The sequence below is a fragment of the Mytilus edulis genome, chromosome 12 (genome assembly GCF_963676685.1).
Source record: "Mytilus edulis chromosome 12, xbMytEdul2.2, whole genome shotgun sequence".
Classification (NCBI taxonomy): domain Eukaryota; kingdom Metazoa; phylum Mollusca; class Bivalvia; order Mytilida; family Mytilidae; genus Mytilus; species Mytilus edulis.
The window spans coordinates 40239572-40265624 of record NC_092355.1 but is presented as its reverse complement, the minus strand read 5'-3'; the positions used below and the strand labels follow the sequence as shown (position 1 = coordinate 40265624).

At 34.6% G+C, this 26053-nt stretch overlaps 1 protein-coding gene across 1 annotated transcript in view; it reads right to left on the bottom strand.

Annotated features, from left to right (window-relative positions):
• The window catches only part of LOC139498457 (uncharacterized), a 126394-nt gene that overhangs the window by 43298 nt on the left and 57043 nt on the right, over positions 1-26053 (bottom strand). The window lies entirely within an intron of this gene.

Genomic DNA, 26053 nt, shown 5'->3' with positions numbered 1-26053 from the left:
ATACAACGACTGCTTTACTCTTTCTGTCCCCTTGACTACGTTAATAATGTGACCATTTCGAGTTCTCGCTATGTCCGTTGTCATTGTTACGTAAAAAAATTAAAAAAACTTTCCAGGTTTTATTCAATGCATCAATTTCAATTTAACAATGAAAAGGTAAGACCATGTACATTTAGTTATATTTGTACAGATACAACATCTTCACAACCAGCCCATAGTATTGTTACTGAGTGAACGACAAAGAAGAATTATAGTGTGTCGAGGGTATAAGGTTATCCGATATCGAATGACGTTATGTGACGACTTATTGTTCGTGATGTTGTCGGCATCCATGAAATTGACTACAAGATAGAGTAATTCGTAATGTTTAATAAATATGAGAACGAATTATAGAAACAATTTTCGTCAGTCTGGTATTAAAACGTTGAATGAGTAATAAAACTTTGTAAATGCTCTTATGCATAACAGCATTATCTCTATGCAGGTTTGTGTTTTATTTTTTGTTTTATTTTTTGTTCTCTTTTTTGCATTCAATAAATTTATTCTTGATGCATGCCGTTCCCGATTAATATAAAAAAAGAAGGTGTGGTATGATGCCAATGAGACAACTATCCACAAAAGACCAAAATGACACAGACATTAACAACTATAGGTCACCGTACGCCCTTCAATGACACTTGTTTTGAAAATAGAAATACAAAATATAGGAACGCATGATTATGTATGAAATAAAATGTAACGGGAAATTAAAGAACTATCAATGACATTCCACTTAGAAGACCATTTCGTTTTACATAGTCACAATAAAATGTCACTACATAATAGAAAGGAAATGTATTTGAAAAAGAAACCCAATAGAATTTAACAAAAACAGACACCGTACAAACAGACCTATAAACTGAAACAGAAAATACAATGAAAAAAGGAGATACGTTGAACTTGACTATATGGTCATACAACTTTCCATGTGTTCCAAGTGTAAACATTTTTTGGAATTAATTGGACTGTATAGAAAAAATCCGATATGGTTTCGGAAGCTCTTTTACAATAAACTAATAGCTTTGTAATCTAATTTGAATGATTTTATACATTTACATGACAGCCACTGCCAAATAATGACATGGTTAACCAAGGTTTGACCATATAGGATGTCAACACTATACATGCTGTATGTCCACTTGCATTGGTTAGGACAAAATACAACTAACATTGAGAATGGAAATGGGAAATGTGACAAAGAGACATCTCCCTGACCATAGAAGAACCAGAGCAGCGAGAAACTCCTGCACCCGAAGGCGTCATTCAGCTGGCCCCTAAACACAATGTATTCTATTTCATTGAAAATGGATGTCTAACTAAACTACGAATTATACACAAATACTAAAATTAAAAATCTCACAAGAACTACAAAGACCAGAGCCTCCAAACTTGGGACAGGCGCCAAAATGCGCTGGGGTTAAACATGTTTTTTTTATATATCAACGCAACCCTCCCCGTATACATTAAGCCAATGCAGAAAAACAAGCGCACAACAGTACTCACAAGTAAAACTCAGTTTGAGAGAAGTCCGAGTCCGATGTCAGAATAGGAAAATAAGAAAATAAACAAAATGAAAATAGTATATTAATAACAACAGACTACTAGAAGTTACTGACATGCCAGCTCCAGACCTCAATTAAACTGATTAAAGATTATGTCTTCATCATATGAATATCAAGCACAGTCAATCCCTCCTGTTAGGGGTGTAGTATTAAACCATCATAAAATATAAGAACATAACCCGTGTTATGCAAACAATGGTTTTAGAATAACTGTGTTTAATTCATCTCTTTTATCATATTTTTTTTTGTATTAAGCAAGTAAAAGAATGTTATCTAGTTAACCATTTATGTACGACTAATTGATTTAAAATCGTTCTGCAATTTTCTTGAAATCAAATGATGCATTAAAAAAAACCTGGGGCCAATAAATGAAAAACTCATTCAAAAAGATATGTGTCACAAAATGATTTAAAAAAAAATAGAACATCATCATGTAAGCTAATATGTAGTTTGCTCTGCTAATATGACACATGTTCTGAATTTCAACATGATGTATTGCTCTTCTTAAAAAGGAATTAGCTGATGATTTTTTGTTAATTCTCTATTTTCTCGACATGAATATTTGTGAAATAATTGCCATTTTTGAGTTGAGGACGTAACGATTAATACGATGCTTTTTGTCCGCAATTTGCTTTTTGTCCGCTTTTGTTTTTTGTCCGACACTTTTGCTTTTTGTCCGTTGCTTTTTGTCCGTTTTGCTTTTTGTCCGATAATTTTGCTTTTTGTCCGACACTTTTGCTTTTTGTCCGTTGCTTTTGGTCCGTTTTGCTTTTTGTCCGTTGATTTTGCTTTATGTCCGATATAAAAACGTGTATAGTTTTGCAGGTTTTATTTTGAACTTCGAAAAATCATCATTAGGGTATCTTATTTAAAAAGAAATATAACTGATTACCTCACCTACCAACCAAAATGGCCAACATGACTGAAATAGAACATACGGGGTAAAATTAAAGTTTTGTTTATTATTTTGAAAAACATTAAAAAGGGAGAAAATCTGGCAACAGCAGGATATTGAGCTCTACCAATTGGCAAAACTGTCAGATGACGTCCGAAATTGGTTTCCATTCTTTAACTATAGTTCGCCCCAAACCAATGTTATGGAACTTAAACGCAATGCTTATCACCACACATTCCAGATCAAGTTTGAATTTTGATGGCGTCACTTTTACTGCTCTAGAATTTGGAAATGGAAAATTGCTGAACATTTTATATCCGTTCTTAAACTGCAGTTTGCCTTTAAAAAAATGGCATGAAGCTTTTACGCAATGAGTATACCACAAAACACAGGTCAAGTATGAATTTTTATGGCCTCAATTTTCCTCTTATGCCCCTATCTAAATGGAGAAAATACTGACTTTATCGTTTGTGTTTCATAACCTAATATAAAATAGAAGATGTGGTATGATTGCCAATGAGACAACTCTCCACATGAGACTGAATGACACAGGAATTAACAACAAGAGGTCACCGTACGGCCTTCAACAATGAGCAAAGCCCATACCGCATAGTCAGCTATAAAAGGCCTCGATATGACAATGTAAAACAATTCAAACGAGAAAACTAGCTCATTTTTTTGAAACTTATACACAATTACAACAGAAGTTAGATCAAGTACAAATGTTTGTAGTGTCACTTTTGTCGTTATCAAGATATGTTCCTTTCTAAAGTAATATGCGAGCGGGGGCATTATCTGTGTTCTATGGACTCATTTCCCATTTTAATATAGGATTAATTGCCCTAAAATGACAAATTGTTTTGCCTACCATCTTGAAAATTATAATTCATACAGAAAAACTTAATGGTGATCAGCAAGATCAGTTCTAAAAATGAGACAACATGATCGAAGTCGTAAATCGACTCCTTAATACAGATAAGGTCCATTGATGATGATTTTGACCAATTTTGTTTTGTTGAGGGGGGGGGGGGGGGGCTATTTTTTTTTACCTTATATCTTGGATTGTAAATAACAAGAAAATCTAAGGTCTAATTTTTAATCATCGTAACAAAATTCGACTGATAAATATCAATATTTTTACAAACGTAGATTTTATTTGTTTGATTTTTAATGTTTTTAAATTGGCATTTTTAGGGGACATAGTGCTTTTTTATGCCCTATCTACGAAAGTAGAGGGGCATTATGTTTTCTGGTCTGTGCATCCGTTCATCCGTTCGTCCGTTCGTTCGTCACGCCTCAGGTTAAAGTTTTTGGTCGAGGTACTTTTTGATGAAGTTGAAGTCCAATCAATTTGAAACTTAGTACACATGTTATCTATAATATGATCTTTCTAATTTAAATGTCAAATTAAAGTATTGACCCCAATTTCAGGGTCCAGTGAATATGTAAAACGATAGTGCGAGTGGGGCATCCGTGTACTAAGGACACATTCTTGTTTTTTTTAAAGAATCTACATGAACTTTTACCGTCTTAAATTTTAGCAGAAAAAAACGCACGGTGATCCTTTTGTATCTATTAATATTCTCAAAGCATTTTCTTAAAGCTATCTTCTCTGTATTTGTTTTCAATTCTATAACTTAGATTAGATTCTGATCACTTAATGCTGTTTTTCCGTATAATCCATAAAAATACCGCGCTGAACTTAAGTACGTCCATTATTCATTTTCCATTATTCAAAATTCAATAATGAATAATGAAATAGTTCATTATTCACTATTCCACGTTAAATGTTGAATAATGAAAAATGAAATAGTTTAAATTTCAGTATTCAAACTGAAAAGTGAATAATGAAATAAAATTATATTATTTGACTGTGACACTATATCCCGTATTTCATAATTCGTCATTTTCGTATGATCTAACTAATTTTCTAATTAATATACAATTTTGTAAAAAATAAATCAAAACACTATGTGAAATAATGCCGGATCTTTTTAATTTATTTATTTTGTTTCGGAGGATAAACTAGTGGGTTTTCCTGACTATTTTTAACAGAAATTCCTTGGTTTAATGTATGGACGACCTGAATATCAAAACATATATAAAAATTAAAATACTAAACCTTGTCTTTTTCATTTTCACTAGATCTTTGCTATTCTTAATCCTCTGATTATAGCTATAACATGTCGATTGTGCCACAATGACCATTAGAGGGGTTACGGAGATTTAAATGCCAAAATACGCGTGAAACTAACTAGTTAAGAAATAGCCAATTTTGAAAAATGAAATGGATATTTTGAATAATGGAATGGACTGCTGCGACCCTTTAGCCCCTAATAACAGATTATACCTTATGACTCATTCGAAAGCTTAACGTATTGCTACCTTATACGTCATTCAAACGCAAACCAACAGAGAAACAAGAGGTAAACATGTATACAGCCTATAGCTATACAAAGAGGAATAAAACGGTTACAAACAGTATGTTCCGCATTAACCATTAGAGGGGCTACGGAGGACGAAAATACCAAAATATGCGTATTTTTTTTTGTAAAATACTTCGTGTGGAAAAAAAAGCGTTTGTAAACATTTATCTACATAAATTCCCGGACCTACGGCCAGTCTAGATATGAAAATACTGAGAGTCAAACAGTAATTAGGCCATAAAACATGTAAAAAAATAATCTCTATGTTCTTATTTACCGTATTTGAAGGCTAAATTAGTACTCAGCTGTCTAAAAATGAATTTTATTGCCCTATAACTTTCATATCCACCGGGGCCAAATACGAAACCAAACTCCTTACTGTGTATTGCTACCTTATACGTCATTCAAAAGCGTTCCAACAGAGAAACAAAAGGTATATAGCCTATAGCTATACACAGAGGAATACAATGGTTATAAACAGTATGTCCCACAATGACCATTACAGGTGCCAAAATACACGTTGTTAAAACAGTTTTGTTACTCTATCAAGGTTTCAAATGATGTATTAAGGTTTCTTTAATTAGAGGCTGAAAGGTCGCAGCAGTCCATTCCATTACTCAAAACAAGCTATGTCTTTTAATAGTCACATGCACTTCGATATTAGGTCATTCTTTTCTCCTCTAAAAGGCGACGAGGAACACACTGACTACATGCCTTTTGCTCCTCTATTACTAAGCTTTCGAATGAGGTATAAGGTATAAGTATAAATAGGGGTTGAAGGGCCGCAGCAGCCATTCTTTTATTCAAAGTATCCGATTCATTATTAAAAAATGGCTATTTCTTAATTTTCACGCGTATTTTGGCATTTTGGTCCTCCGTAACCCACCTAATGGTCATTGCTGTACAATTAGCATGTCATATCTATAATCAAGGGATGAGGAATAGCAAAGGTCCAGTGAAATTAATAAAAGACAACGTAAAGTATTTGAGTTTTTTTTTATATTTATGGTATTCAGGTCGTCCATACATTAAACCTAGAAGCTTCTTTTAAAAAAAAGTTAGGGAATCCCTCTAGTTATTCATCCGAAACTAGATAAATAAACAAGTTTAAAAATTTCAAAGAGTGTTTCGATTTTTTTGTCTGATATTAATTTGAATATTTGTAAAATCAAAATTACGAATTCTGTAATACGGTATATAGTGTCACAGTCAAAAAATATTATTCTATTTCATTATTCACTTTTCAACTTGAATACTGAACGTAAAGTGATTAATGAACTATTTCATTATTCTTTATTGAATTTTGAATGATGGAAAATGAATAATGAATAATGGACGTTAACATGGTTAACCCCGCCACATTATTTATGTATGCGCCTGTCCCAAGTCAGGAGCCTGTATATTCAGTGGTTGTCGTTTGTTTATGTGTAACAAATTTGTTTTTCGTTCATTTTGTTTACATAAATAAGGCCGTTAGTTTTCTCGTTTGAATTATTTTACATTGTCTTATCGGGGCCTTTTATAGCTGACTATGCGGTATTGGCTTTGCTCATTGTTGAAGGCCGTACGGTGACCTATAGTTGTTACTGTCTGTGCCATTTTGGTCTTCTGTGGATAGTTGTCTCATTGGCAATCATACCACATCTTCTTTTTTTATATGTACTTCAGCGCCGTCATACAAATTGTGTCATTTTGTCACAACCTGTAACTTGCGAAAAATGCTCGGTGACCTATCATAGTTATTAAATTTTTGAACATTACACAGTTCATATATACATTTTTGTACTACGTTTTGGCAAATTCTAGCATTTTAAATCTAAACTTCCATACCACCTTCAAGAAGATTTTCATCTATCTTTTTTTAAATTATGTCATATATCATAGAAAATTATAATAGATTAAGATACACTTTAAATCACAAAAATGTAGACTGTGAATCTTTATAGAAGTAATTGCACTTAGATTTTTGTTTATCCTCTTTTGTGTTTTGAGCAAAATTAAATAAGATAGAAGGAATCAAAACAGTACAAGATCAACAAAACAGATTTTGTCATGAATTATATTCTTGTGTACAATGTTGGAGAGTGTCCTTTGTTGAATATGCACATAGACCCAGGTGATCACAAAGGCTATTTAGAGCATCAAGTTAACTATTATTAGAACTATGAATAGTTGGTCAAACATGACTGTTAAGACTAATGTCGAATAATTTTTGCTTGATAGATTTTTGTAACATATGTGAGGGACAAGGGTTATTTGAACGGACATAATTCGAGTTCGAACGTTTTCTAACTCAAGTATGACTTTTTTCTTGCATTTACTTTCGAGATGTTAAGTTTAGCTTAATATGTCATGAATGTCACGCCCTTATTGAAAACAATTCAATAAACAACAGACTATATGCCAGGTCTTTTTAACAACTAATGACTAACAATTTGGGATGTAATTTAAGGAGGCTTTTCCAAGGATGCAATTGCTTGTAGACTGTATAATTATTTACCCTCTACAGGATACCAAATAGTCCCCAAATCCCCAAAAGGGACCTTTTAATGATAGGCCATGTAAAGGGAGATATAAAGCAACAAACGCCCAGCAGGATCGATGCATTTGTCTTAAACATATCCGACATTGATTCCGCGTGGCTTTCAAATTGACACGAGTATACATTGGTGTTCATGTAAAACCTTTGGGGCTATATCAGTTTCATGGAAATTAACAAAGAGCATGACAACCTTTCCTTGGGGATGTTTTAATGGCTGTCCGGCGTATTAAAAAAATATCTGTTAACCAATAAAATAAAATATCTTATGTGTACCAAAAGCCGTCAGCGATGGTTACACAGACCTTCGTGGACCAAAGTCAGACTTTTCGCGGGATCCTATTAATCATCTAGTGGTTGCTACTACATGAACCATGTGCTGTAGAGATTTCGTTGCACAACATGACAGAAACATTCTTTGTTAGGACTCAATGATGATAATTCGACATTGGATGTTTCATATACCAATTCTAGCCGAAAAATGACAATGAAACACTTTTGTTTGATATCGATCTATTGTTTTAATTGTAAATTTTCATATTCATTTTTTTTTTTATAGATTATCATTTTGAATATAGATTTTGTTTTTGAAAAAAGCAAGTGTTGGACTCACTCTTTTATTGGCACTTTTTTCATGTTAGCTGTCATTTCTTAAATGTACTTATCTGAGACCAGGAGTGCATTCCAGCGGCTGTCTTTCGTTTACTTCTGCGTACATTTTATACAGACCAGTATTTTTTTGTAATTGTTTCACCAATCTTAGCTGCATGTAACATCTAGAATACTCAGAACAGCGAAACAAAATTTAAATTTCAGAAATAAATAGCATTTAGCCATCAACGAATAGCTTTTCAAGAGATGTTTCCGTTAAAGTATCAATCCATTATTTTTGTGCAATTTTAAGTCTTGGCAATCATACCACATCTTTTTTTATATATACGACAAAACAAAAAGATAAACAGCACATTACGTAAAGCATTAAGTATTACCTAAAGTATTTTATATCCTTCATTGGTGGTAGTTCATATATATTTCTGCTGTTATTTTTGGATATAAGTTATTGTCCTGAATAAACGTCTTTATGCGTGTGTGTGTTTTTCCGCATGACTTTCAGTTTTTATCATGAAAATTTCTTCTATATTAAACAAGACAAAACATTAAATTCGGCCGTTATAATGTTTTCGCCAGAAATCCATGCTTAAACTAAAAACTAGCCAAGGAATTTGCTTTTGTCCCGGCTGATATAGACGCTAATAATATCATTATTGTTTGACGTAAATTTTACATTGAGGTTCTGCAAAAGGAAATCACGAATTCACCAACATTCCAACTGACTTCATTTTCATAAAACGACATCTGTAACAAACACAAACTTTTAGCTACATCTTTACAAGCACAACCAAATACAATGAAAGTCCCAACTATGTACTGGCTTCCAAAGCTACACAAAACACATTACAAGTATAGATTTATTTCATCTTCAAGCCATTGTTGCATTTCTAATTTGTCTATTCTACTTACAGATACACTTGGTACAATAAAAAAACCTGATAATAAATTGTTCAAATAAGGCCTTTGAAAATAGTGGAATTAATTACTTTTGGAGTTTCAAAAACTCGTTGGAAGTACTTGATACATTACATGCATATATTGGTGATTTTGAATCTGTTCAAAGTTATGATTTATCTACTCTATATACCACTTTGCTTCATATTCATATTAAGAAAAAAATTCACATCCCTAAATAATTGGGCATTTAAAAAATCAGAATGCCAATACATATGTTCAAACTCTTTTCGGTCATTTTTTAGTAGCAACAAACAAATGAACTATGTCAATTGGACATGCTTTGATACTATATTTGCGCTTGAATTTTTACTTGATAACAGTTTTGTTCGCTTTGGAGATTCCCTATATCGTCAAGTTATTGGAATTCCAATGGGAACTTACTGTGCACCACTTATTGCGGACCTGTTTTTGTATTGTTATGAGTTACTAACTATGACTAAAATCAGCAAATACCCATCGAAACAACATTTGATACAAAAATTTTACAATACTTTTAGATTTTTGGATGATATATTGGCTCTCAATAATGACGACTTCAGTATGTATATTAAAGAAATTTATCCTGTTGAACTTACTTTAAATATAGCTTATACTAACAATGACCAATGTCCTTTTCTCGATCGTGATATCTATATCATTAACGGGAAGCTTAATACAAAAATGTATGATAAAAGAGATGAATTTTCATTTCCTATCGTTGATTATTCATTTTTAGATGGCTACGTTCCCTTGTCACCATCTTATGGTGTTTATATATCTCAACTTGCACGATTCGCTCATGTATGTAACAACGTATTAGATTTTAGCGAGAGAATTTATGTATTACTGAAAAATTATTAAACCAGGGTTTTCGATATCACAAACTAGTCAAAACATTTACTAAATTTATCACCGGTACAAGGAAATAATTCGTAAATATAACTCAACATGCAGATATCTTATACGTTCAATTATTTCACATCCAATCTTTTATGGTAATATTTTTTACAAAGCACAAAAATGTCAGTATTCATCTCAAAAGCTAACAAAACCTTTAAACAGACTTATTAAGAAGGGATATAGTTACGATACTGTTGTCAGGTCATTAGATATTGCATATTTTGGCTTTAATATTGATTCACGTATAGGGTCTTTGCATCGAATTTAAACACATTTATTCTAAAACCAGTTGTTGGCATGTTCTTCTCATATGTTTCATGATGGTAGAATACTAAACATAATACTAAACCCCTAACAGGAGGGATTGTGCCTGATATTTATGTGATGAAGACATAATCTTTCAATCTGTTTAATTGAGGTCTGGAGCTGGCATGTCAGTTAACTTCTAGTAGTCTGTTGTTATTTATGTATAATTGTCATTTTGTTTATATTCTTTTCTTTCATATTTTGACATCGGACTCGGACATCTTAAACTGAGTTTTACTGTGCGTATTGTTGTGCGTTTGTTTTCTACATTGGCTAGAGGTATAGGGGTAGGATTGAGATATAAAAAAAAACATGTTTAACCCCGCCGCAATTTAGTGCCTGTCCCAAGTCAGGAGCCCTGACCTTTGTTAGTCTGGTATGCTTTTTAATTTTAGTTTCTTTCGTATAATTCAGTGTTTAGTATGACGTCCATTATTACTGAACTAGTATGCATATTTGTTTAGGGGCCAGCTGAAGGACGCCTCCGGGTGCCGGAGTTTCTCGCTACATTGAAGACCCATTGGTGGCCTTCGGCTGTTGTCTGCTCTATGGTCGGGTTGTTGTCGCTTTGACCCATTCCCCATTTCCATTCTCAATTTTATTTATTATCTAATAGCAACACATTTAATCATTATATTGTTATCAAACATCACATAAAAATTGTGTAGTAGTTTTTAAGTTAACGAGTTAGTCAAGTGATTTAAACTAGTTAGTTAAGTCGTTATAACAAGTAAGCTTACTCGTTATAACAACTTTAAAATAAAACTTCATACAAAATTAAAACTAAAAAATGTTAATTCACCTTAAAATGAAAATATCAGGGGCAGCAATCCCAAAACGCGTTGACTAATGTAACTGAAAAATCTCGGGCATATAGATTGGGACTTAATGAATATTTTTATCCCAGAACTAAATGCTTTAGTTTCAGAGATATAAGCTAAAATCTTCATTTTACCACAATGTTCTAGTTTTAGACATGGTGGCCATCTTGATGTTTTGGGCGGGGTCATCGGAATTTTTTTTTAAACTACATATCCTAAGGATGATTATTATGTAAGATGCTATGATGCTAGGGTTAGTACTTCGCTTTTGTAGGCAATAAAAAGACGTTGTGTTGCTTTCAATTCTATAATTCAGATCCCATACAAGTTTACGTTACAATAACGTTACGTCAACAATAGTAACGTTGGGTACGTTTGGACAAGGTCGTGAATCTTTGACACTCCGGGCGCCGAAAGTGAAATATAAATAGAAATGAAATGAAAATTTGATTAAATTGAAGACATAAATCATAATTCATCACTTAACTTTAAAGTCTATGTATCATAAAAGAAAGAATTAATCACTGAATAACTTCAAAGTCCATTCACTAAATCAATTTGAATTTGAATCTCTTAATTAATCACTTTGAATGAACAGTCTATTTCGATCATAATTTGAAAAGTTATTTTGTCCACTCGTGAATCTTTTGTACGGCATCTGACTTCGCCTGACGGAACATCTTGGGTCGTGTAACATCCTCCGGTTCAGATTCATTACAGTTCACTTCGATTGGGTATAATTTCGTGATTGGGCGGTTGGTGGTTCCGTTTTTAGTGCGAAGTTTTACAGTTCTGATAAGATTATCCTCTCCTTTTACGAGTTCTTCGACAACGGCGAGTTTCCATGAATTTCTTAAAGTTTCGTCATGTATTTGAACAATATCACCAATAGCTATCGATTGTTTGTTATTTCGTACACTTCTGTGATGTTCCCGTAATGAGGTCAAATACTCATATTTCCATCGCTGTTGAAAGTGGTTTAGAATGTCTCTTTGTAATTGAACACGTTTGTTAAAGTTAATTGGTTCAAAATGTCCATTGTTTTCACTAGCTGGATACGGAAGTCGCGTAATTTTTCGACCATACAAAAGATGTGATGGTGTCAGTGGTTCTGGATCCGTAAGATCGGATGAAACATACGTTAGAGGTCTATCATTGAGAGTTGCTTCGATCTCTGTTAACACAGTTTGTAAAGTCTCTAAATCGACACAGTTACTTCCTAATACTTTCTTTAAACACATTTTCGTTAACCCAATCAACCGTTCATAGAAACCACCAAACCACGGAGCTTTCTTTGTAATAAATTTCCAATTTGTTCCTGTAGAGCTTAGACTTTCGCGCACTGAATTTGAGTTTGTAAGATGTTTGATTTCTCGACTGGCAGCTTCAAAAGTTAGTGCATTGTCAGATATTAGTAACTTCGGTAAGGATCTCCTGCTTGCGAATCTTCTGAAGGCTAACATAAATGTAGGTTCTGATAAGTTATTCACAAGTTCTAAATGAACAGCTCTCGTCGACGCACATGTAAACAAACATAAGTATACCTTTGATTTTGTATCATCTGTATTTCGCACATAAATAGGACCAGCAAAGTCTACGCCTGTAACAGTAAACGGTATATCCTCGTGTAACCTCTCTTTGGGCAGTGGCGGTGGATCAGGTTGTTGGTAAGCATGCCCTGTTACTTTCCGACAGTTAACGCATTTTCTAAGAATAACTTTGACTCGTTGACGAATTCGAGGTATCCAGTATACTTGTCGCAAGTGTGTTACGGTAGAGTTGACGCCTTCATGTAAATGATTGATAGAGCATCCATAATAATGAGTGAAGTGAGTCTATGTAACGGAGGTAACAAGTATGGATGTTTAGCTGATTCCTCCAAAGGTGCATGTTGAATTCTCCCGCGGCAACGAAGTGCATTTTCTTCATCAAAGTACAAGTTCAATTGTCTTACAATAGACGGCTTAACTGTCACAGATTTGTTGAAATAATTAAACACTTCATGATATTCTGATTTCTGAACCGTTTGTATCCATGTCAATGTAGCATGCTGTATTTCATTAACGGTTAATTCCGACAATGTTCTATCACTCCGTGCTAACTTACAGTTTTGTATAAATCTCATCACATAGGCTGTAACACGTATTAATGTCTTCAAACTGCTATAACGTTCGATATCCATAATCTTATGTATGCCAAATTCTTGCCGTTTCTGAGATGTGAGTAAGACGTGCTGTTTTTCTGAGGTTTCATTAGTGGGAATCTCCATTATATTCTCGTTTTCAACAATTTCGTTTCCGCTCCATGTTGGCCATTGTGTTTTGTCTGTTATCCACTCGGGTCCATGAAACCATAATCTGTTGTTTATGAATTTCGTTCTTGTTATGCCTCTAGTTAATAAATCTGCAGGATTTGCATCCGTCGGACAATAACGCCATTTTTGATTTTCATTTGACTCCTTAATTTCCTTGACTCTGTTTGCGACAAACTTTTTGAGTGGTTTTGTTGATTGAAGCCATTTCAAAACGATCTGACTGTCACACCAGAAGTTGATTTGTAAGTTTCCAATATGTAGATTTTGAATAAGATGTTTCGCAAGTCGAGCCCCTAAAAGGGCAGCCATCAGTTCAAGATTAGGTAAAGTGACACTTTTCAATGGGGCAACTCGATTCTTTGCCATTACTAATGCAGACTCCTTTTCTGTGACAAGATACGCACAGGTTCCATAAGCTAGTTGACTTGAATCGGTGAAAATATGTAATTCTGCTGTTTCAATGTCCGTTATTCCTGAACACTCAAAATAACATCTAGGAATCTCAATGTTCATTGCAAATTGTAGATCTTTGGTCAAATCACTCCATGTTGATTCGATTTCTTTTGGTAAAGGGCAGTCCCATGCAAACTTTTCTTTCCACAACAATTGCATTAACATCTTTGTTCTGACGGTGACGGGGCTAAGCAGACCTAGCGGATCATAAATGTTTGAAGATTGTTTTAAGATCTCACGTTTTGTTATTATCCTTTCCGTTGTTGTATTTATGTTGTTTCGAAACGAGATTTGATCGTTGTTCACATTCCAACGGAGACCAAGAATTTTGATGTTCGTATCTCTTTCTATGCATTTTTCAGATTGGGCTAAGCGTAGTAATTCTGTGCTATTTGACGTCCATGATCTCAGATTGAATCCTCCTCTTGCCAATAAATCTCGTGATTCTCTGTAGAATTTCAGCATTTCTTTCTCATCCCAGAAGCTTGACAAAACATTGTCAACATACAGGTCGTTTTTCAGTATCTCGGCTGTTTTACAAGAATTGAGTTTGAAGTGCTTCATAAGGGTGGCATTCAAGATGTAAGGTGAGCATGTAGTTCCAAATAGAACGACTCTAAAACGGTAAGTTATCAGTGGACTGTCTGGGTCAGATGGATCACTCAACCAAAAAAATCTTGTGACGTCCCTATCTTCTTTATCCAGTTCGACATTCAAAAACGCTTTCTCTATGTCGGTAGTCACTGCGTGCTTGTGTAATCTGAATCTAGCTAAAATTCCCGTCAAATCGTTTAACATCGGCGGAACTGACATGAGACAATCGTTTAAACTAGCCTTGTGAGGTGATTCATGACAACTACAATCATAGACTATACGTATAGGAGTCGTAGATGAGTCCTTTTTTACTGCATGGTGAGGAATGTAGTGAATTCTGTTTGACTGGTTTCCATTTTCTGTTACCCGCTCAATGAACCCTCGGCGTTTTTGGTCCTTAATTATGTCGCCATACATTTTCAGCATGTTGGTATCCTTTTTGAGTCTATCGATCATATTACAAGTTCTGCGTAAAGTGACATTATAGTTCGTAGGTAACTCATTGAAATCATTTCTCCATGGCAGTTTTGCGGTATAGCGATTATCTTGGTAAGTTATGCATTTTGTTTCGTATTCATCATTGAAGTCTTTCATGGTGGTTGTTTCTAATTCGTCTGCTTTGACACCAATAGATTCTAAATCCCAAAACTTTTCCAGGCTGCTTTCCTCTTGCTGATGTTGAATCAGTACATTAAACATTCCTGTTGATGATTGTTCTCCTGTAAAAGTATGCATCGGTCCTGACAACAAGTATCCCAAACGGGATTTTACGGCCGTTGGCCCATCTCCTCTGATCACGTGATCCTGCACAATACTCCAATAGTAGTCTGCTCCAATTAAAAGAGAAAGTTCAAATTTCCTATCCTCTGTGACTGGGTTAGCTAATCGTAATCCTTTGAGATATGGCAGTTTTGAAGCGATGACATTTGTAACATTACTGAGGGGTGCGGCAATGCGCGGTACTATCAGTACATCCATAGGAATAAATCCACCAGTTTCAATTTCTAAAGTAATCTGAGCCTTATCCATGTGTCTCACGTTCTGGTTGGCGTTTCCAAAAGTTGATAAACTAATTGTAGAATTTCCACAAGGTTTAAGTTGTAATTGTGCTGCTAAATCTTCTGAAATAAATGATTTCTGAGACCCTTCATCTAGTAAAATGTTAGACATCACGCTCCGATCCTCGAACCATACAGGTGCTACTGCTGTCTTAAGAAGTATCTCGGTATGTGCCTGTGCTTGTGGTGTTGACGTGTAAAACGTTGACATAGGGTTACTTTCTTCTCCATTAACATTTACTGTATTGACGGCGGCGGCATCAGCGGGAGGTACAGGTGCTTGAGTTTCCTGATTACATAGAGCAGTGTGATGTCTCTTGTCACATTTACGACATTTATATCGTGATCTACATTCTAATATCTTATGTTTACCGAAACAGTTGAAACAAAGTTGTTTTTTCTTGACTATTTCGTAACGACTGGCATTATCTTTAATCTCTGAGCAATCAACAGCTGAATGGGATTTGTTGCAAAATATGCATGGCTTGGGTTTATTCGATTCAGTGTTGTTCCTGGAGTTTGTGTGTACTCTATTGACTTGTCTATAATTTCCTTTCATTGTAGCGTTTGTTACAAACGATGCGGTAGGGGTTAAATTATCTGTGTTCATAGCGTGGCCAGCTTGTTGAGCGCGCAGCTCCTTACCTATAGCCTTCCGTAGTAAGTCTATGGTCCATGTACTTGTATCATGCTCTCTTGTCAATGTAGTTCTCAATTCCGGTGGTAGTTTTCTAAAGATGATGGGTGTAAGTACTGTTCCAAAATTTGTTTGACACTGTCCTAGCGATTCTAGGCCTCTAATACTAGTTTCAACTTTGTCATAGAATGTTCTGAGACTGTTTAATGACATTGTGGGGTTTGGCAAATCGACTAGTTTTTGCATATGTGCATCAATAATGATTCCTTGTTGACCATATCGCGCTTGTAGTAATGAAATTGCTTGCTCATAGTTTGCGTGTGTAAGTGACAATCCCGATATGCAACTTTCCGCTTCTCCGTGAAGCTGGGCCTTCAAGTATGTGAAACGTTGTACGTTTGTCAATGATGGGTTTGTATGGACAGTAGTTTCGTACGATTCCCAGAAAGTTTGCCATAGAAGTAAATCTCCCGAAAAAGTCGGCAAATCTAGTTTTGGAAGTTTGTGATAGAACTTATAAGTTTCATTTAATGGCGGATCTCTGTTGATCTCATATTCTCCTTGTGAGTTTGCACTTGCCGATGTTTGCATGTGCTGATTTGTATTATGATTGAAATTATTTGAAGATGAATGCGTTGTACTAGTATTTTGTACGATACTTGAGGTAAATTGACTCACCGAGTCCTGGGGTGTACTTGATCTCAACTCCAAATCACATTCTTTGTAGCGGCGAATATTAATGTCTATATGCTGATTAAATTCGTCTGCATCCAAAATTTCCTGTTCCACACTTTCTGCATCCAAGGAATCCAATATTTCAGCGTCTAGTTTCTGCAAAAGTTCATGTTTCCGTTCAAGGTTTTCAATGGCACTATGAATGTCCCGTCGGGTGATCTCTCCTTCGTTGATTTTCTCGTCAGTTTTGTGAATCTGTCTGGTTACGGCGCTTCTGTGGCCTCCTCTCACTGCTTTCAGCTTATCCATCGGTCACGGTACCAATATGTAAGATGCTATGATGCTAGGGTTAGTACTTCGCTTTTGTAGGCAATAAAAAGACGTTGTGTTGCTTTCAATTCTATAATTCAGATCCCATACAAGTTTACGTTACAATAACGTTACGTCAACAATAGTAACGTTGGGTACGTTTGGACAAGGTCGTGAATCTTTGACAATTATCGCCATATTTGGTTTAATTTTGCCATTAGTTTCCGATTTTCTGAAAGTTATCGACGACGACGGATACCAAGTGATGACAAAAGCTCCCTTAACCCTCTGGTCCAGGTGAGCTAAAAAGGCAAAACGGACAAAACGCTACGGACAAAAATCAAAAATGTCGGACAAAAAGCAAAATTATCGAAGAAAAAGCAAAACGGACAAAAAGCAACGGACAAAAAGCAAAAGTGTCGGACAAAAAGCAAAATTATCGGACAAAAAGCAAAAGCGGATCTAAAGCAAATTGCGGACAAAAAGCACCGTATCAACGATCAATTAAACGTATAAGTGTGACATGTGTAATATGCACAAAAACCTCCTCTGTATGCGTAGTATTTTACCGAAACCCGAATCTCGATTCATATTAAAACTAGAGGGAAGACATTCCAACTTATTTAAAACTTTGTTATTAATTCAAACTAGTCAGTATGTGCAATCCTTTCAAAACGACACATTCACAGAAAAGGCGTATATACCAACTGCCAGGCTTCTGAATTGATCATTTAAGCATTGTAAGCGTTCATGTCGATGTTATACTGAGCAAACCTAACCAAAATCCGAGCGTGACCTCAGTTGCTCTGGAATTGTAAGCAGATCTGCAGCACATCTAACACTTTTAAAATACACCCGATTACAATTTGTTTGATTTCCTTTAGATACACTATACAATATGAATGCACATATATATAAACTAGCGTTTGGGAGAAACACAATCATAATATTAATAAAAACACAAATGTATTTGGGCCGTATGTCATAGAACATACATAGTACATATACATGTTTCTTTGACTGAGATTTCTAGGTATAATCAATCATAGGAAAACAAGTCTATTCCTAATTGTTGTGAATGTCATTTTAGTGTTAATCCTTAACCATGACTGTACACATACATTATGCATAGCCAGTTGTCCAACTTCAACAAGAATTGTGGAAAGGGGGTAGAGGTCATGATTCCGAAATCCCGGGCTTAAAACACGATTTTCCGAGGTCCCAAATTGAAAACAAATTGAAATCCCGACATCCCAAAATAATTCCCGCTCCCTGAACGGGTCAATCCCGAATTCCCGATCGTAAAAACATCCGATCCCGGAGTCCCGATATAGGTCTTATATTATACTGACTAATATTAAGGTGATATAAAAAAAAACCCATTATTCTAGTTGAAGACATTTTTGGAGAAAGAGACTATAGACACAAAAGGGGCTTAAGGTAACAGGTACGTAAATGACTTGTCCTGTGATTTTTAAAAGAAATTGTATGCACGTAGAACTTATTAAAAGAAAATGACAAATCGAAAAAATGAAGTTGGTCACCGATCTAATTTCCGAGTTCCAGACATCTGAAAATGGTTAGGAAACAATATAAAGTACATAACGTCAAATGTAAACCAAAAATAGGAAATTTCAAGCTTTTATTTAGTTAATCTGCAGTTAAAACCTATCCAACGATTTTTCTGTAAAAATCAAATGTTTTAAGGTAGTTTTTTCCTTTATTATGATATATTATTTGCATGGGGTTACCGAACTCCCTTTTAATATATCAATCGTTGAGAGGGTGTTGCTGACGGGAAAAGATAGAAAACCCACGCTGTTGCCGAAAGGATTACGCAACGTCAAAGCTATATATTCAGCAGAATTGTAAAGACAACGACTGCTTCATTATAATTTGTTTGACTATTGAAATGCTATATATTATCCTGTCTGAAAAAAGGATCAATTACCTATTATTGTTTATTTCAATGATTATTCGAGATCCTAAGTATTATAACGTATTTCTGAAATTATTTAACACAATTTTACAGGACATCTTTAAAAAAAAATACATATGTTTATAAACATATTGAACAGAAACGATAAAAGATCTGTCATTAAAATATATATAGATTCTCCGAATGACGATATACATTCAATGTTCACATTTTCTACCACAATTTGCTGCTTAACAATAATGGAGGCGAAATATACCGCGCAACAGGAAATTGAAACCAATAAGCCGAAAACATACTGACAATGCCATTGGGGAAAAAAAACGAAAAACGGCGAAAAGACAAACAATAGTAAATAAATGGGGAGATGTTTCCATGGGACACAGATGGTACTCCTGCTTGCATATAACGCTATGAAGTGACATAACTAAAAAATGTAAAAGTGACGCTACCCAAATTTGTACTTTATCTTGTTTTTATTGTAATAAGAATTGCCTATACGTTGCATTACATTTTGGTTGATGCAAACTAAACTTAGAGAACGGAAACAAAATATGTAGCAATTTTCAATTTGTTATTGGGCATAACTCTAAACGGTAAAAGTGACGCCACCAAAATTTAAACTACATCTGTGTTGGTTTTTTTTTTCGTTAATCAGCATGGTGTATAAGTCTTCTATTTCTAACATTTGGTTGAGGCAAACTAAAGTTAGAGAACAGAAACCAATTTTGGACGGACAGACGAACAAGTGTTAAACTTTGTGACCCCTCCGCTACAGCAGGTGCAGAGAGAAAACACAACAGTACACTTTCATTCGCCCGATAGTTGCAGGGGGTCATGCATATAAAATATATCAAATTGTGTTTCAATGGCACAAGAACACAACACAAACATGAACACATACTTCGATCAAAATAGCACTGGCAATTTGCAAACTTAAGAAGTGTGTTTATTATGACACGCAAGGAGATGTGGGATAAATGTAAATTATAGGTAAAAGACAAAAAGAATATTTTTCAAAGTCTGTTGCATATCATCAGTGGCGGATCCAGAAAAAAAATTGGGGGTGGTCCGAAATGAATATTGAATGGTATGAAAAAGGTTAAAAAATACCTTCGACATTATGGAAGATCATGAATTTTTACAACACCATGCGATGCACATATTCCTAGGTAAAGGAATTTAAAGACATGTAAAACTGATTTTTTTAAGACTCTTTACAATATTTTGCAATCGAAAATAGCGCAACATACAACTGTCATCTGAATAAGGCAAGCTGTAAAAAAGGTTTAGCTAAAATGTTCCGAATCGGTAAAAATAGTTTAACGTAAAATTGTTCAAAATTTACTAATTTTACAAACTTAAGAGTCGTTTATCAGGTCATTCAACATCATGCTTCGTGGAGTTTCCTTGCAAAGTTATCTATAATTTGTTTTGTGTTTAGTTCCAAACTGTGATGCACATGCATCAACGCATGTCCGTTTAAACGCGATTGTCCCATAGTTAGGTAGTTTTTAGAAGTGATAACTCACTGTTTGATCGCTCACATTCGCAACTCGTCACCCCCATGGTAGCTATGATTTTTAAGATACTAGTAACAGAAATAATTGGAAAGTCGGTTTTGCAACATTCTTTCAGAGCACCGGCTACAGTTTCTGGTTTTGAAAGCATTGACTCGCAAGTTTTTTGCCACAAACGCAATACCGAAGGCATTGTAGATGGACTCGGCAAATCAGTATGGTAAAAGTCTACAAAATGTTTAATTTCATCAAATGTTGCGCTTTGTGCAAATGCCGGTACCAACTTCAGTGCTTGAATTGCTGTTGATGTGGTGTGTTCCCATTTCGCCTTAGCTGTGAATTCCAGGTAAAAAAGGTAAAAAATATACTAAGGCCAGATGGGAATTGAACTAAGGCGAAATGTGAATTTAGATAAAAATATTAAATAAACAAATTAAACCTTTGTGTTTTTATAGCAATTTGAACAACATGTAATTAGGGATTTGTTTCTCTTTCATGTTTTTTTTTTTATAAAAGTGACCATTTTTATGATTCAAAAGTTGTGAAAACAAGGATTTGTATAGTTAGTATACTATACAAATCCTTGGTGAAATCAAGAAAAATCTACAATAAAAAAAAATTTGGTTCAAAGTTGCTTCTCTTGAAATATTGTTTGTTGATGTTTAATAAAAGTTTTTTGTAATTCATGCAGTTAGAAAAATCAAAATAATTTAATTATCCTTTACATTATCCAACACAAAAAAAAGTTTAATAGAAAGAAAGATAAAAAACACATTTTCCCACAGACTTGTTTAATAACTTAACAGAAACTTTAATAAAAAAAATATTAAAAAATCTCCAAAACTGTGCTAATTATATATATATAAAGCAAAATCCATGGTATTCAAACACTTGACTTCTTCAAGATTTGAACAAATTACCAATGTTTAGTTGATCATGAGATGCACAGACTAATGAGACTGCACAAAAACTGCCTTCATTCGAAAGCAGGAGATCAGCCCTCTACCAGACAAAACTGCAATCACGTTTACCAAATACACACCTTGGAAAAAGCACCACAGACTAAATTAATAACTGCACCAAGTTAACTATAATTGTGATATGAAGAGAGGGCAGAAACCTACAACCAAACTGGAACCACCACCACACAGAAGGACCCAGGACAAATAAGCATTTAGAGGGCTGGTATAACAATATAAAAAAAGACAGACAAAACAACACATCCAAATATATTTTAAATTATCAATGTGTTAAAAAAAGAGTAAGCAGCTTACTAGGCAAAAAAAGTCATGACAGTGTGCAGCAGGTTGCAAGATGAGAGGAAAAGCAAAGAAGTATAGAAAAATAGAAGAAAGAGTCACCACTTTAAAGGAAACCCTACACAATAAAACAACAGACTATATTCAGTATATATGGTGATGCAGCATCTTACATCCTCAAACTTGGAAACTAAATTAACCTTGAACATTCAAATATGTATATCAGTGCCTTGTACTTGTATGCTATTTGTCTTTATTTATTCATTAAAATATGATAAGCCGTTGATGTTGGGGGAAAAGAGGGGGCTCATGCGCATTGATCCGTCTATCATTGTGACACCTCTAGGTATCCAGGTAATCCGTAACCAATTAGTACGATGAAAGGATTAATCTTAAGTGTTAATTTGTTAATTAGCTAGTTATTGAAAAAATAGACACTTTAAAAAATTTGAGGTTCGTCATGGGGGTGGTCCAGTGCGCCGTGGGACCACCCCCTGGATCCGCCACTGATCATCCTTACTTTTTTCCAACCGTTGTATATAAAATCCAACTTATTCTTCTCTATTATTGTTATTCGGCTTCGCCGCGGATGCCAATTTTTTTCGGGGTACCAATCTGCTCTATTACCCACTCAGCTATGTGTTTTTATTAATTGTTCAACATGGACTTTGAACACACATTGTACGACGTTCAGATAAATGTATCAGTCTTAGATTTCGTGAGAAAGGCGTGGAAGGCGTGCCAGAAAAAAAAAATAGCCTTGCCAGACGTCATAATTATTTGGACTACGTTTTCTGGTGCCATATCATTCCCGATTTGCAAGTTAACTAAAGTCTCTGATCTGTGCCGAATTATACCAGCGTATAGTAAGCTAGTGTATGACCAGTTACCCTAAAGTATAAACAAAATACTTCCAAGACCAATTCTTTTTTCATTACACAGTTTTGTGGAAACATTATGGTGAATAGAAGTTCTTGCAAGCTTTAAGTTGATCAACTAGTAAACCCAACTCAACCACTCGGAGTCGCCGGCCATCGCGACATGCCAAGTTTCTTTCATTTTCATTGGAGGGAAGCACTAATTGAATGTTACATGATATTTGATTTTACATTCTTCATTTTTTGATACATTTTGATGACATGCATTCAATACTCTTCCACCAAATTGACCATTATTCCGACATCTTAAAAATATTGTTTCTGGTGTACGGGATCGAGTATCTCCCATAGCAACAAACGTCGATTTTCCCATTTTCTGCTAGAGGCGTTCATTTACGTACCTCTCACCTTAAGTCACAAAAATATATATGACAAAACAATGGCTAAAAAAAGACAATACAATACACTAACACCACAAAATATAAAATAAAGACTTAGCAACAAAAATGCCATAAACTGGGGTGATCGCAAGTACCCCAAATGATATTCTAATTCTGCCACGCATTTGTACGCGTGGATCATATGTCATAGTACTGACCTGGATGGAGACTTAAGAATGAGAGTAGTATCTAGAATCACAGCTAAAATAGCCCATCATTCATTTGTTTTGAATGTCATTTCAATTGCGCTATGGTTTTCTTAACCAGACTGCATGTGAAGCCATCTGATGCACTACTGTTAATTTGGTTAAAATCATACAACAAGAACACGGCCGACACTCGGCTAACCGAGAGATAGGTCGGTTAATCTATATTGAGTATGCGGCTATATCGGCGGTGGGTCTGTTAATCGGTTTAACAAAAGTCTGTTAAGAGTAAAACGCACAATTTAAATGTTAAATTCTATTAAATATTCAGTTTTTTTTATATTTTACAAGAACGAAAATGTCTGACAAAATGATATACATCATAGAACATTTTCCACTCGTAAAAACATTTCATAGTTTGCGCAGTTTTCAGTAAAACCAAAAGGCGTCGCGCATGTATGTAGTATTTATGCCTATACGCATATAAGAATTTTTTGTAATAAAAGGTGAAACAAACAATTTTAGATATAATTTAAAGGACAGAAATCGTTCTTTGGTTCTAAAATATAAATTGACAAAGGTAAATATTTCATAATTGTAATATAACGTGAGAAATACCACGTTTTAGTGAAAATCATAGGAATAAAGTCTGTTAATGTGTTGGGCAATTGGAATTGTGTCAGTTAAGAGTTATTTAGCCACGACAATAGTTTTGCTACCTTTATATTTTCCCATTGAAAAAGTTAAGAATGAGATGCTCTTGAGTAAAAAAAAACCAACAATACGCTGCAACAGTGTCCTTCTAGTAAGTGCATTTTTATTTTGACTTTCTTTGCATTTTATCTAAGGGTGTGTCACTTCAATTTAGCGTGATATGAATTGCTTGCTGACATATGCATAGATTTATTATTAACGTTTTCAATCAGCCTTAATCTTTGTGTCTGTTTAAAGTAGCACGTTCTCAAATCCGTCCGAAAGTGTCTTTCTAATACAACACAGGATACCTATAGCGTTTTTGTCGTTCGCATATGACATGATATTTGTCACTGGACGTTCAAATCTAGGTCGTCAGCATCATCAAATTGGTTCTTTTCTTCTATTACTTAATCATCTGTTGTTTTCACATCATTATAAAGAAGTAAATAGAAAGGATCAAATGTAGTTACATTTGGTTATATTAAGCTTTTATTCATTTTATTCCGTTTAGTTCCTTCCTACATAAGTGCAGAGGGAAACTGCAGTTGTCCGCATGTTAACTTTTAGCATTTATTACCAATATGAGTACATAGCAATCCGTTACTGTTTCCACCCCCATGGGTGTTTCATGTCTTTATTCTTGAACAATTATTATTTTTTCTATCTTTTTAGCAATGCATCACTCTCTACTGTCCTTATCTATAATTCTATATTCTATGTCTCCATCCAGATTCTCGTGTTATCATGAGGGTCCGGATTGGGAGGTGTTGTTTATGTCTATATTCTTTAAATTGTTATGATATTTTTCTCTGCATTGTATTGATCTCACTCATTATTCTTTATTTTTTAGCATCCCAATGTATTTTACTTACTGATGTTTAGTTACATTACGACGTTTATTCTTGATTTATATACTGGTTACCAACGTAGATGACAAATTGGTGTCATTCATGACAATAAAACAGAATCTACATGATGTAAGCGACCATTCTTGGATGAAATGAATATGTATAGCTCATAACATGCCCTTTTCTATAGTGCTCCTAGTGTCATCCCGAAACTCCTATATCGGCCACGAGGCTTTAGCCGAGGGCCGATATGGGCCGAGGGATGATACCAGAGTAAATATGAAAAAGATATGTTATAAAATGGAGAAAGGAAATTGAGAATGTGTCAAAGCGACAACAACCCGACCATAGCACAGACAAGAGCCGGAGGCCACCAATGAGTCTTCAATGTAGTGAGAAACTCACACACCCAGATGCGTCCTTCAGCTGGCTCCTTTTAAAATATGTATACTAGTACAGTGATAATGGATATCATTCTTAACTCCGAATTATACACAAGAAACTAAAATTAAAAAATCACAGAAGACTAACAAAGGCCAGAGGTTCCTGACTTGGGGCAGACGCAAAATTGCGGTGGGGTAAAACATGTTTTTGAGATCTCAACCCTCCCCCTATATCTATAGGGGTAGATTCAGTAAATAAATATACGTCATCAGGGACCGCCCAATTGGGGGAGAGCTTTCTGTCTAAAAGTGAAGTCATGTGCTCTTCTGATTGGTAGATGTTGTTTGTAATAAATAATTTTTGGTAGATGGATCAAAACTAGAGTTGAAGAAACAAATAAAAAATAAATGCTGAATGTACTATTTTTTTTCCCTACATGGTTGAAAAGTAATTGGGGTCAGTATAGGAATCTACATTATTTGTAAACAAGGCCATGTGAATGCCAAAAAATGCCGCATGACCCTATGTTTTTATTGTTGCAAAAGATAGGGCTTGATTTGTACTTTCATGAATGATATATGAAAGTTTTTAATTTCTAAAGATAAATCAGGTATAAATTTATTTCCACACATAGATTAGCATTAAAGTCAATGGGATATTTTTTACTGAATTTACCCCTCTAGCCAATGTAAAAAAGTAAACGCATAACAATACGCACATTACACTTCAGTTCAATGTACTCGTAACAAATATTTGATAATACTATAATATAACACTTTTTTTTATCAATTTTCAATATGCATTGCCTAAATTGTTCATTGTTCATGTCAGTGTTTCCGTATAAATCAGGGGCGGTACAGTCATTTTAAA